Genomic DNA, 13,344 nt, shown 5'->3' with positions numbered 1-13,344 from the left:
AATCCACAGAGTTTCTCTACCCACCACAGAGTGAACAAATTCTCTCAACCCACTGTAGGCAGAGTCTGCCTGGCATCTGTGGAAAGAATTTCCAGGTTGTTTTATGCTGGGTGGTAACACAGCTTTGCAGTCCCATATAGAGGATGTAAGTGTTTAAATTATGGATTATTAATTTCAAATTTTCCATCACTTTTCCTGATTTCTTTTTTCAGCACACACATGAATTGTGTGTGCTCCAAGAACTTTTGCAGTCACTTCATCGATCTGAGGTTTGTGTCCTGCAGCTCAAAGATGCTTTGGGATGAAAGTGCACAGGTGTCTTAACTCCTCATCTGCCAAGCCCTAATACCCAAGTTTTGATAATCAAACAAACACCCCTATTAATTTTTTTACCCAGATAAGGACTCAGATAATTCCTAAAATAATTGTCACAGCTGTGTATTGACTATAAAACAGTTTCACCAACAGCAAACGAGCTGGTTCTTCTCCAGAAACATCTGATGGTGACCTGAACCCTTTGTACAACCAGTCCCAAAGTTCAGGCCCTGTGCTCCAGTCATCAGATTATCCTGGAAGGAAAAAGCATCTTAAAGCAAAATCTTTTAAAAGAAAGAAAAAAAAGAACCACAAAAATGGTTTTCTCTGGGCTTTGGGGTCTACAAGGGGAAGGGAAGGGAAGGGAAGGGAAGGGAAGGGAAGGGAAGGGAAGGGAAGGGAAGGGAAGGGAAGGGAAGGGAAGGAAAGGAAAGAGCTGTTTCTTTAGAAAAAGAAAGAATAAAGATATTTCTCTACAACTCCCTGACAGGAGGGGCAGTGTGTGTGGGGGGGGGGGGGGTGTGTCAAGCTCTGCTGCTGTGTCCCAAGGGAAGGAATGAGGGCTTAAACTCCTCCAGGGGAGGCTCAGGTTGGAGATTGGCAAAGAAAATTTCCCTGGCAGAGTGGTCAGGCCTTGGGCTGAGCTGCCCAGGGAGATTTGGAGTCACTGAATTGTCCCAGAGGAGTCTGGATGTGGCCTTGGGGACAGGGATTGGCGTGATGCTGGTGGGGCTGGATGATTTTAAGGTCTCTTCCAGTGTTGATAATTCTGTGAAAATTGGAAATCTTTTACAAAATCGAGACAAATCTCCATTAGCCAGTGAGAGACTGCACAGTAGTGTTATATACATACATAAAAATAATATTTATTGACTTCAGCTTGAGAAAACAGCCTTGCTCTGGAATGAGATGATCTTTTCCCTGCTGCTCTTGTGCAGGTGTAACTTCCACTGCCCTTTTCAAGCCCAGCAGGGCAGCAGTGGAGCAGGATGATCAGCAGCAGTGGGAAAATGTCAGGACACGTGGATCTGATAGGAACCAGCAGCAAATCACCACCTCTGACTGCTCCTCACCTCCTCAGCTCTGGGGATTTCCCCTGCCTGAGAAGGAACAGGATGTGGAGCCAAAAAACCAAAACTTTAGTGAGCATCCCAAAGCTGCCTCACCCACAAGCCAGGACTGTTGAATCAGAATTTCAAATTTCAGGGTCTAAAGAAAGCAGTGGAATCCCACTGCCCTGTGTGAACAAGAGCATGAATGTGTGTTAAAAGTAAATTATCCATTCCAGACACTGTTTAAAAGTCAGACTTTTTAAAAATCCAGTTATTTGCTTTTTAAAATTTTACTGAGGAATATGACATACTTACATTTCTTTTATTTATGAGCTATCAGTGAGCAGAGCATTTTTAGAGCAGCTTTATTGTTTGGACTTATAGCCCACAAATGAATGAGAACTTACTTCACCTCATGGACTGTCTCTGAATTATTTCTTTGGCTTCAATAATTCATTGTTCCCTTTTTATTTTTTAAAAGTTATTTATTTTTTCTTTGTAGGTAGGTGATTGAATGAGCATGGTTTCACTTCTGTTGCTTCCTTGCAGAAGATGAGTGTGCCAGAGTCAAATCCAGCATCCCTCACTTAATGTTTCACTTCATCTTCCAAAGGGATGACAATACCTGTGGGAAGCCAAGGATTTGACAGTGAAAACATGGTTTTTTAATTTTCTGACTGGAATTAGGAGGGAAAATGGCCATTAAGTGTAAAATATACTGGGGGAGGGGATGGGAAAACAGAGAAAAAAAACCCCAAATACACTTACACCCATCTATGTGACTGAAAATCTGCTACTTCCGAGGGTTAAAAAAACCCCAAAAATCAACTCCCAGATTTGCTGAGATGACTCAAAGCCCTGGGAAAAGTGAATGCAAGAACTGTATTTGAGCAAATGTTCCTGATGCCCTCAGAGTGTGTTTGCTCAGTGTCAGCCTGATGACAGCCTGAGCTTCTGAGGGAACAGGTAAGACTCTGTGATGACTGACAAATCCATCATGGGGAGGAGTTTAACAAAGCTCAGTGTGTGCTCCAGCTCTTGCTTATCCATTGTTTTTGTCCTGCTTGGCTGTGTCCTGCTCACCCTCCTAGTGCTGGAGTTAAGTGAATAATGGGAATAATCCTGGTGCTGGGGTTATGTGAATAATGGGAATAATCCTGGTGCTGGGATTATGTGAATAAAGAAACTTTCCCCTGCCTTGGCTGCTCAGCCTCCAGCAGAAATTCTCTGCAAATATGAGATTTCCAGAACAGAGCCCTTTCAGTGCCAAAGGTGCTGCCTGGACATCCTGTACCTCTGTGGCCTGACAGGAGCATTTCCAGTATGTCACACACATCCCCATTCAACTTTGTCCTGTGGCAGCATGTGGCACAGAGGGAAGGGAATTCCACCAGCAGCACAGCTTGCAGGGCCTTTTTGCTTCTCCTCCCAACATTTGCTTTTTAGACACATTCATGCTCTTGTGTACACAGGTACTGTAAAATCAGGGTGCCCTGACAAAGGCAGGAATGATGCATCTGACTCCATGTTCTCAGAAGGCTAATTTATTATTTTATGATCTATATTATATTAAAGAATACTAAACTAAAGAATACAGAAAAGGTACTGAATGCTAAAAAGATAATAATGAAGACTCATGATTCTTTCAGAGTCCTGACACAGCTTGGCCCTGATTGGCCAAAGAGTCAAAACAACTCACACAAGAATCCAATCAGAAGGCTAATTTATTACTTTATGATACTATATTATATTAAAGAATACAGAAAGGATATTTACTGAATGCTAAAAAGATAATAATGAAAACTCGTGACTCTCTCCAAAGTCCCAACGCAGCTTGGCCCCAGTTGGCCAAAGAGTCAGAACAACTCACACCAGAATCCAGTCAGAAGGCTAATTTACTACTTTATAATACTATATTATATTAAAGAATACTACACTATACTAAAGAATACAGAAAGGATACAGACACAATGCTAAAAAGATAATAATGAAAGCTGGTGACTCTTTCCAGTCCTGACACAGCTTGGCCCCAATTGGCCAAAGAGTCAAAACAACTCACAGCAGAATCCAATGGAACAATCACCTGTGGGTAAACAATCTCCAAACACATTCCCACATGAGCACAACACAGGAGAAGCAAATGAGATAAGAATTGTTTTCCTTTTCTCTGAGGCCTCTCAGATTCCCAGGGGAAAAACTGTGGGCAAAGGGATTTTTTCAGAGAATGTGAATGCCACACACAGGGAAATGGGGTTCCACTGCTTTCTTTAGATCCTGAAATTTTAAATTCCTCAGAGCTGGCTGTGCCCCTCAGCAGATCACAGGGTTGATTATTTCATTCCTTCTTTACCATTCCCTGGAAACATTTATCCACACAAACCATGAGGTGATGCTGGCACTGATTCCACTGGGAGGAGAAAAGTGTTTAGGGAAATTTGAGTACAAAAGACACCTTCCCATCAATTATTCCCTGTGGACAAACCCCAATCCCTGCTCTACCTGTCTGCTCTGCCCTGCCCAAATCAGCATCCTCAGGGCCAGCAGCACAATGGAGCAATTCCTGGCGCTCCCAAAGCTCCAGCTGGAATCCAAGTGTCTGGCAGGTTCTGAGGAACCCAAACCAGCTTGTGGAGCTTTGTTGGTGCTGAGATCCTGCACTGTGGAGATGCTCTGATGATTTTCATGCAGGAAAAGTGTCCATTGGGTACAGAAATATGAAATTTTCATTGGCCACCCTCTCTGGATATCTACTCTTTGGGAACACACCAACCTCAGACTAAAATGTTGAGTTTTTATACATTAAAAATGACTTAACAGAGGTCAGATGGCTCCAGGACTCGTTATTGGGTTTTGCAGTACAAACTGTCCACTCCTATAGACCAATTTCAATGTTTTTTCCCTTCTCCTGCCCATATTAAGCATCTAATTATCCAATGTTGGTTAGGATCATAATTTATTTATCTTTCCTTTGCTACAAAAGATGTATGCTTGAACCATGAGCAGAGTATGATTTCACTTAACAACTGTGGTTAAGCAACAATCTTCAAGTTAGGTAATTGTTATTCATTCTTTACGGGATGAAATGGGTAAAATGGTCTGAGAAATGTACCCTTTGCTGTGCTCCAAAATCAGAAATATCTCAAAATAAATATCAAAGTCCAAAATCTGGGATGAATTAGGTGATTCATGCTAAATGACCGATCTGGCCAGTTATTGAAAAAAAAACCCCAGATGGTTATTTTCATTTTAAAAATGGCAGAAAAAGTTCAGGAAGAACTCTGTACACCACAAGTGCCTCTGAAAGGTGCTTGCTGTGAGTCTGGGTGGTTTTCCAGTGTAAAGCTGCTTTCCTGAGAGGAGCACAGCTTTTAGGGAATGCTGGCTTCCCAAAGTGCATCCAGCTGATATTTGTGTGTGACAGAACCACTCTGGTTCCAGGGCAGCACCATCAGGTGTCTGGAGAAGGTCAGAGTGGAGGTTGTGTGATTCCCAGTGAGATTCCCAATTTCTTCTTCTCTCCCTCTGCTCTTTTCCATGGATTCAGAGCTGTTTTGCCCTGGAAAAGCAGGGAACAGCAAATGAGAGCCCCATGAGCTCTGCATGAACATGAAGCATCTTGAAAACTTCAGATGAGTGTATAATATGAGAGTTTATGGCTGAAAAAATAAGGAAAATGCTTTCCAAAAGACAGACAAGGAAGAGAGGGTGAAATAAATATCTTTCCTCAGTGTGGAGCACTTCAGAACTCAGGCTTGCATTCCACTCCAAATAAACTGCACCTAAGTATAAGGAAAATTGTATTTATTTCTAGAAAATTGTCCTAAATATTTTTTTTTACTTATTCCTGGGTGAATATGACAGCTGATCCTTCCTCCTGCAACCAGAGTGTTTGAAAGCCAGAACAGCCACTCCAAACCAATGGTTTGAAACCCAGGAATGGTTGAGCCTTCTCATACATTGAAGAAAAGTTTACTCAGCTGTGAAATGCCCATTAATGAAACTCTGATTGCTTCACTTGGGCAATTTTATTTGTACAAAACTCACAAAACTGGGCAAATCTTTCACTGTGAGAGGAAATAACCAAGTTGAGTTTATTCCCTGATAGAATTCCCCAATTCTACAGCAAAATGAGGGCTTGTATTCACATGGAGTTATTCCAGCACAATCATTTAACAGCTCCCAGTAACTCAGCCCACAGTGGCAGTGCCTGGGGATGTTGGGGAACTGGAATCTGGGTGTCTTTCCCTGCCTCAGCTTCACTGAGCAATCCCAGCAGAAATTAAAAAAGAAATAATCCCATTGCCACATGGCTCTCTCCATTTTACCGCTCTCACACTCTGAATTTACGTCTCCTCTCATTCCAGATGTGTTTATTTGCATGTGCAGACAAGCCCCAGACTGTGAGGAGCAGCTCCAGCTTCCCTCATGGAAGTTGGTCCTTCCCAGGAATTCTTTCTGGGTGTTAATGGCACTGAAATCCAGAGGCCAAATTCTTGGCTCCACGGTTCCCCTTCTCTGCAGAGAGGCTGTAAAACTGATCCAAAAAGCCAGCTGAACCTTTTCTCTGGCACAGGGGGAAGGATCATCAGGACCAGGCTGTTTCCACTGGAAAAATGAGCTTCATTTTGTTCAAGAGACGAATGAGCTGCAATGAAATTTTACAACTCCCATAATAAGCCCATTATCAAGATTGTGACAAAAAAAACCCCACCAAAAAACATAAAAACCAAACCAACAAAAAACTGTAAAAGCTTCAAACTTCCACTAGTTTCATGCTAACCCAGAAGAATTTCAGCCAGCTCTAATTCTGTTTGGTGATGTTCAGTTGGTGTCAAATACAGGTTTGTTTAAACATTATATTTTACAGCTCTAAATTTGTCTTTTTTTAGCTGGAATTTGAACTTAGACTTCACTGCTAATCCAGGGTCAGTGACTGAATTAGTATTTCACAAGTTTGTCTGTGGACTTTCCTCTTCTGGAAGTGTCTATTTTTAACCCTGCATTGTGACACCACCAACCCATTACCAAAGAGTCATCTCACACCTGAGCACTAAATAGCAGCAACTCTGCCTGGTTTTGCTTTTGCTGCCCTTTGGAACAGGTTTTTAGTGCTCCTTTAAGGCAGCCCAGGTGATTTACTGCCATTATTCTTCATTGCTGGGAAGCTGTGGCAGAACAGAAGAGCAGAACATCGAGGGTGACCCAGCAGATCAAAGCTGGGGGTGTCCATGCCAGGTGTCAAAGCTGAGTTTTAGTTTGGTGACATCACAGTTGGGTCAAATCAGGGATTTTTAATACATTTGATGGTACCTGAGAGGTGGTGGGTGTGAGATCTTTTATCTTTTATCACTTCCAGGGGCCTTACAGATAATTCCCATCCCCCTGGGACACCTTCCACTGTCCCAGGCTGCTCCAAGCCCCAATGTCCAACCTGGCTTTGGACATTCCAGGGATCCAGGGGCAGCCACAGCTGCTCTGGGAATTCTATTCCAGGGCCTCCCTATCAGTTTGTTGAACTTCCTTTGTATTTTTTTAGTTAATTGGTGACTGGAGCCACTGCACTGCTCAGATGGATCCTCTCTGAGGCTGGACAACATCTGAGGATAAAATTGGATGTCCAGTTTGAGAAGAGCAAACTCAGCAACTTTCCTTCTACCAGCCAGCCATAAAAATGTGTGATCCTGTCCTTCACCATCCTAACTTGTGCCAGAGAGCTTTCTTGGGAATATTGTGTTCACACTTAGGCTTAGGGAACAGACAGCAGGGCAAGCAGATGTTCATTTATATCTTTTCTGATGAAGCTTCATCCAAAATAGTTTCAATTTTCAGGCAGCTACTGAGAGGTTTGAGGGGGTGATGGAACAACATTCTCCAAGGATTTAAACTACAAACAAACAGGGGGGCTGGCACTGAATGGAAATGTTCCAAATGTGAGGAGGGCAGCTCCAAATGTGGGGTTTGGGTTACAGAAATAGAGTGTTTGCTGCTGGGGATGCATTTCCAGTCCCAGCCCTCGGTCACTGCGTGTCACCACAGTGCATGTGTGAGTACAGGGGAATCTGTGACTAATTCAGCTGCTGGCAAAACACAAAGTACCCCAGACAGGATCCAGAGTCCCTTGAAGTCAAGGCCCCTTTCCACGGACTTCAAGGGACTCTGGATCCATGCTGGAGTGCTGGTGAGCCAAGCTCACTGCTGGAACAAACGATGGAAGCCAAAGGAGCTCCATTGCTTGTGCCAGCAGTGAATCTGGTCTATAAACTTTATTCTGCAGCAATCAGAGACTGCATAATTCATTCAGTGGCTTGTAAGTAATTAAATTTTCATGGCCATCAGTGTATCAGCCATGTTATGGGCCCAATTATGTTCTGACTGTATGAAATAGTTCTTGCCCACAATCATTTATTTAAATGCTTAAAAAAAACCCGGTTCTTTCTTGCTGCTGTTGTTGAAGCCGTTATGGTTTGCTCCCTCTCCTTATCTAAAATGCCATTTAATCTCTGAAGCCTTCCTGTTCACACAGTGGCAAGGTAATAAAATTGAATGTATGATTATGAGCCTGCTTTTCATTTATCCAGAGTGTTGGTGGAGGAGAAATGGGACCACGTGACTTGTAAAAGAGCAGGGTGGAAATAACTCTGGACATTCCTGGTCCTTGTAAATGTAGCAGCAATTCTCAGCTGGCTCAATGCTCATTTTCAGTTCAGGCATCTGAATTCAGAGGGGACCTCCAAAAAACTGCATTTTGCTTTCCATTTTCTTGGTGATAGATGCAACAAAGTCGTGGAGACTGTAATGGCAACATTTATGATCATAAGACCACACAGGCAAAAAAAATAAATGGGAGAGCATTATGGAGGAGGGCCTGGTATTTCTTCCCCTTTCTGTTGTTTTATTTAAGTCCAAAGGCTGATTGCTTGTTTTATTGGATTTTTTTTTTCATATTAGCATCCCAACAAATGACCATCATCTGTGGATTGTGGTGGATCAAATGCTCCATGGACTTCCATCTCTTTTTTGGCCAGCTGAACAAAAAGCCTTAATCCAGATAACAGATGTCAAGTAGAGTACAGCTTTTTATGAACACATAAAATATATATGAAAATAATTTACTTTACATTTTGGCAAGAGCAGACAAAGAATGTAATCAGGGCTCCAAGAGCACTTGCAAACCTTGTGGTAATGTGTGTCTGGGCAGGAGGAATTCTGTGGTAGTGCAGAAAAATGGAAGCAAAGGAATATTGTACCATTTCATTCTTGTTTTATATAAACACCACCAACTAGGAGGAAAAACCCTGTTAAAAACACTTATTGAACCTTTTTTCTTTTGTAAACAAGTTCTTTTTAAATTCTGTAAATAAAGATAACTTCATTAATATTTTTGAACTGAATTTTTAAAGCAGAGCACTTCTAATTTTATGTTAAGGTTGGACGCCTAGCAATACAAATTTTTTTTTGAGATTTTTTCCCCTTTTAGGCAATAGCCACCCCATAAGTAGTTAATGTGGCACTTGGCACGTGAGGGGTCTGTGGTGGAGGAAGGAACAAGGTAGTGATGGGTGAAAATCTCTGATAACCCCAATAAAATTGTGTCCCGATTTCTCTTTCGTAAGCACCGTCATCAGCAAGCTGGTAACAATTTACCAGGAGCCAAGCTAGAGTGATTAGGTTTAATTAATACACAGGGTTTATCAGAAATAAATGATTCAGCCTTGAAATTTCTCATTCATGTCTTCGTGGAGGGGAAGGCACAAACTCCAGCATCATTTCCTCTCTTCCCATTGTTTGCACAATCTGAGGGTGTTCTGGGTACTGCAATGCCTGGAACTGAGCTTGCTGCAACTCCAGGGTGATAAATCCTTCTCTCTCCAAAATGAAAATGCTTTCAAGGCTGTTAAGAGCCTTTACAGTTGCATTTTTGGTAATGTCAGTGTTTCCCAGAAAGGTTTTAGAGTAGGGAGATTCACAGTTCAGCATAAAACCACATTTCTGTCATGCACGAGGCAGGGACCTACATGGACAGCCACAGACAGGTGTGGTGGGATGGTCACTCCTTCAGGAGCACAAAATATGGGAAAAAAAAGTGTGGGGATGGTTCAGACATGGTACTGGGCGTGATTTAAGTCTTGCTAATGAAGGTGGAAGTCTCCCTGATTTTAGGCTGGGACAGGAGTACTGACATAATCCTCATATCCCAGAATGCTTGGAAGGAGCTTTGAAGACAATCTAGTTCCTGTGAGAAATAGTAAAAGTGAGAAGATTTTTTGAAAGCTGAGAAAATCGGCCTCAGAAACAGAAAGAACAGAAAACTTAGAACTAGTTGTAGCTGTAAAGTTTGAAAGTAAAAAAAGTTATACAAAGACATCAAACAATAACTTGAGTCTTAGACTTAGTTAAGATGGGCTTTAAGACTGCAAGAAAACATACTTAGTAAGATAGTAGAAGGTTTTAAGCTTAATAATGAAGTATTATGTATTGTTAATAGGAAAAAGACAAGCAAGCATTGTGTGAAACAAATGTACATGTACTTTTAGTAATTAGGTAAAACAATCATCTGTGAGCTTCAACAACATGCTATTAGCCAGGAAGTTTTTAAAGTACTCTGTAACAAAAAAATCCTTAGTTGCCACTAGTTAGACATGAGCTTTACCATCTTCCTGTTATCTCAACCATGTCATGAAGCTGATGCTACAAATGAAGCTCAAAGAAGGACCCCAGCATTCCCTGGCTGAAATAACCACACCAACACAGCTCCTACTCCCTGAAACAGGTAGGGACAGCTTCCAGATTGCTCAGAGAAACATCCCAGCTGGCCTTGGACACTTCCAGGAGTGTCTGCCTGCCCTCTTCTGCTGGCTGATGTCCCATGGGGGATTCCAGCCCTACAAACACATTTGGTGAAGGGCTCAGGTACCTTGTGGCCTCAGCTCTCTCCACAGAGAGCAGCAGGCACAACTTTCCCAAGGATTTCTCCTGGGAAAGGCACTGAGAAACCTCAGAGAAGAAGAAGAGAAAACAATTCTTATCTCTATTCATTGCTCCTGTTGTTTGGCACATGTGGAATGTGTTATGGGGATTGTTTACCCAGAATAATTTGTTAATTGGATTCTGCTGATGGTCGATTGGCCAATTGGGTCAAAGTTGTGCCCTGGCTGTCTCAGACAGTCATGGGTTTTTCTTTAGTGTCTCTTTAGTATGTAATTTAGTATAGTATTAGTGTAATATAGAATAGCTTAATAAAGCAATTGTTCAGCCTCCTGAAATCATGGATTCAGAGCACATCATTCCCTGGCTGGGGGTGCCCTGCATCAATAGTGCTTCATCACATTCCACGCCTTCCTCAAGAGGGGAGGAGGAGAGACAGGCACTGATTTCTCCTCTGTGTGACCAGGATTTGAGAGTCACACAGAGGAGCTGTGTCTGGGCAGATTTAGGTTGGATTTTAGGGCAAGGTTCTTGCCCAGATGGTGCTGGCACTGCCCAGGCTGCCCAGGGAATGGGCACTGCCTGAGGCTGCCAGAGCTCCTGTGGCCAGCACTGCCAGGGATGCCCAGGGTGGGATTTTGGGGGTCTGGGCAAGTCAGGGGTGGCCCTGGGTGATCCCTGTGGGTCTCTTCCAGCTCAGGACATTCTGTGAGTCAATGAGGGCTCTTGTACTGACCTCCCATTTCACAACCCCAAGACAGCACCAAACGCCTCTTTAACCACAATCAATTCCCCACCAGTGTGAATATTTTGCTCCAAGGGCAAGCCTCACGTCACCCTGGCTTTGACTCCAGCACTAATGAGTTTTTGGGCTGAATGCAGCCCTCAGAAGCCTTTCTAGCAGCAGAGTGATGAGACCAGTGAATTCTCTGCTCAAGAAAAGCCCCCCGAGCGCAGAGCGGCTTTGGGAAATATTTTTCATGCCTCTGACAAGTCAGTTGGAATTTCCAATCTGCAGCTTCCCCACAGCTGCAGACACCCCTCTGAAATGGGTCTGTCTTGAGGTATTTATAACGTGTCTGTCACCAGGGGAGCCCAGCACCACATGGAAAAGCAGCACCCAGGTTTGCAGCTGATGCAGCTCGTCATCCTTTTGTCTCTCTCTCCCAGGTTCTGTGTCGCAGACATCTTTTATGAAAAATCCTTTCTTTAGGATTTTTCCTCCTCAGAAGCTGGGAGGCCTCAGGAACAAAATGTAAACAATGGTTATCTGCTGCTGTGGAATGCAACAGGTGCATCTGTGATTGGTCTCATGTTGGTTGTTTCTAATTAATGGCCAATCACAGTCAGCTGAGAGAGAGCCAAGCCACAAACCTTTGTTATCATTCTTTCCTATTCTATTCTTAGCTAGCCTTCTGATGAAATCCTTTCTTCTATTCTTTTAGTATAGTTCTAATATAATATATATCATAAAATAATAAATCAGCCTTCTGAAACATGGAGTCAAATCCTCGTCTCTTCCCTCATCCAAGAACCCCTGTGAACACTGTCACAGTTCTGCACTCTTCTAACAACAAAAAGCTTGTTACAAAGGTTTGCCCATCCAAAATTTCCTCTGTGGGAACAGTGGGCAAGCCTGGTGTCTGCCTCCTTGCAGAGCAGCATCCCCTCCACAGAGTAAAGGTGTTTAAAACTTCGATTTTCTGTTCAGGAGTTGGGGTGGCTTTGGATGCCACAGTGAGCAGGCACGTTTAGCTCTCCAGGCTCTTTCCAAATGAACTTTCAGTGTCTGAATCTACCAATCTTGGCAGGTGAACACTTTGAAAGGATCACAGGCCAGTGCAGAGCATTGCCCTTGGTCCTGCAAAGCCATGAACTGCTTTCCCCTCTCATCTCCTTCCTGACCAGTTCCAAAGGTACTTCAACCTGAACTAACTCTCTGACAGCCTGATCAGCCATTTCCTTTCCATTTTGTCTGCAGTTTTCATCCCTTTCTTGTGTTCTGCCCAATATTTACTTGGAGGAGAGTAATCTTATCTGAAAGATGGGGTTTCTGCTCTTCAGAGTAAATATGCAGCTTGGACTGCTGGTAAATTACCTGTAAAGGAGCTGATAAAGGGAAATCACTCCCAAGCAGTTCTGGTCTGATCCAGATCTGAGGGCAGGTAAAGACCTGGGAATCCAGAAAGCAGCCAAGGAATTTGAACATTTGTGCTGTTTAATTGGAATATATGTCTGGGCAAAGTCACCCAGGGCTTCCCAAACCAACCCCACCACTGGGTTTTGTATGTGCTTGCACGTCTGGAGTCTGACAGTTTTGCAAAATATATTCAGGAAAAAACACTCCAAGGAGCATTTAGGTTACAAATAAAAAATAAAAAAAAATAAAACACCTGAGAATTCATGGTAAACGAGGCATTTCTGGTCATTCAGCCCACCTGGAAGGATTTGCTGAGCTCCAGTAGCTGGGGGAAGCCTTTAGAGTGAGCTCTGAGCAGGGCTGAGTTTTCATGCACTGGGGACACTTTGCTTAACTTTAAATGTTCACAGGACAAATTCCCCCAGGAGGCAGATAATCCAAAATATGGAAACATCAGGCAGAAATTGTTGGCATTCCCTTTTTGTTTTCCTCCCTAAAGGTTTCAAACCTGAAGAAATCAGAACCTTCAGGGGTCTCAGCACAGCCTCTCTGGTTCCCCTTCCAGCTCTGCCTCATTTGCTGAACCCTGCCCTTAGGGAATGGTACAGACACAGATTCCACCACTGATTTCCCATTTTTTCCCTGGAGAGCAGCCTCGAGGACTTCCAAGGTATTGCCCACTAAGCCAAACTGTTGCTTCCACTCCTCTGGCCCTCCAGAGCCCCCTCATTGTGTGCCTGCCCTGCCCACACTGCTGCTCCACAGAGACTCTCACAGACCATGGAAAATTCCAAAATTTGCCTGTAGAATTCCTGCGTGCTCCGAGTGGGGGAAGGGGCTGGGTCTGTATCCAGATTGAGTTTAGATCTGGTTTGTGGCTGACCTGGGACTGGAGTTCATGGTCATAATTGA

Source organism: Melozone crissalis, unplaced genomic scaffold, assembly GCF_028551555.1.
Source record: "Melozone crissalis strain CALT ecotype California unplaced genomic scaffold, PUWL_Pcris_2 ptg000075l_1, whole genome shotgun sequence".
Taxonomy (NCBI): domain Eukaryota; kingdom Metazoa; phylum Chordata; class Aves; order Passeriformes; family Passerellidae; genus Melozone; species Melozone crissalis.
This window is presented reverse-complemented; position numbering follows the sequence as displayed.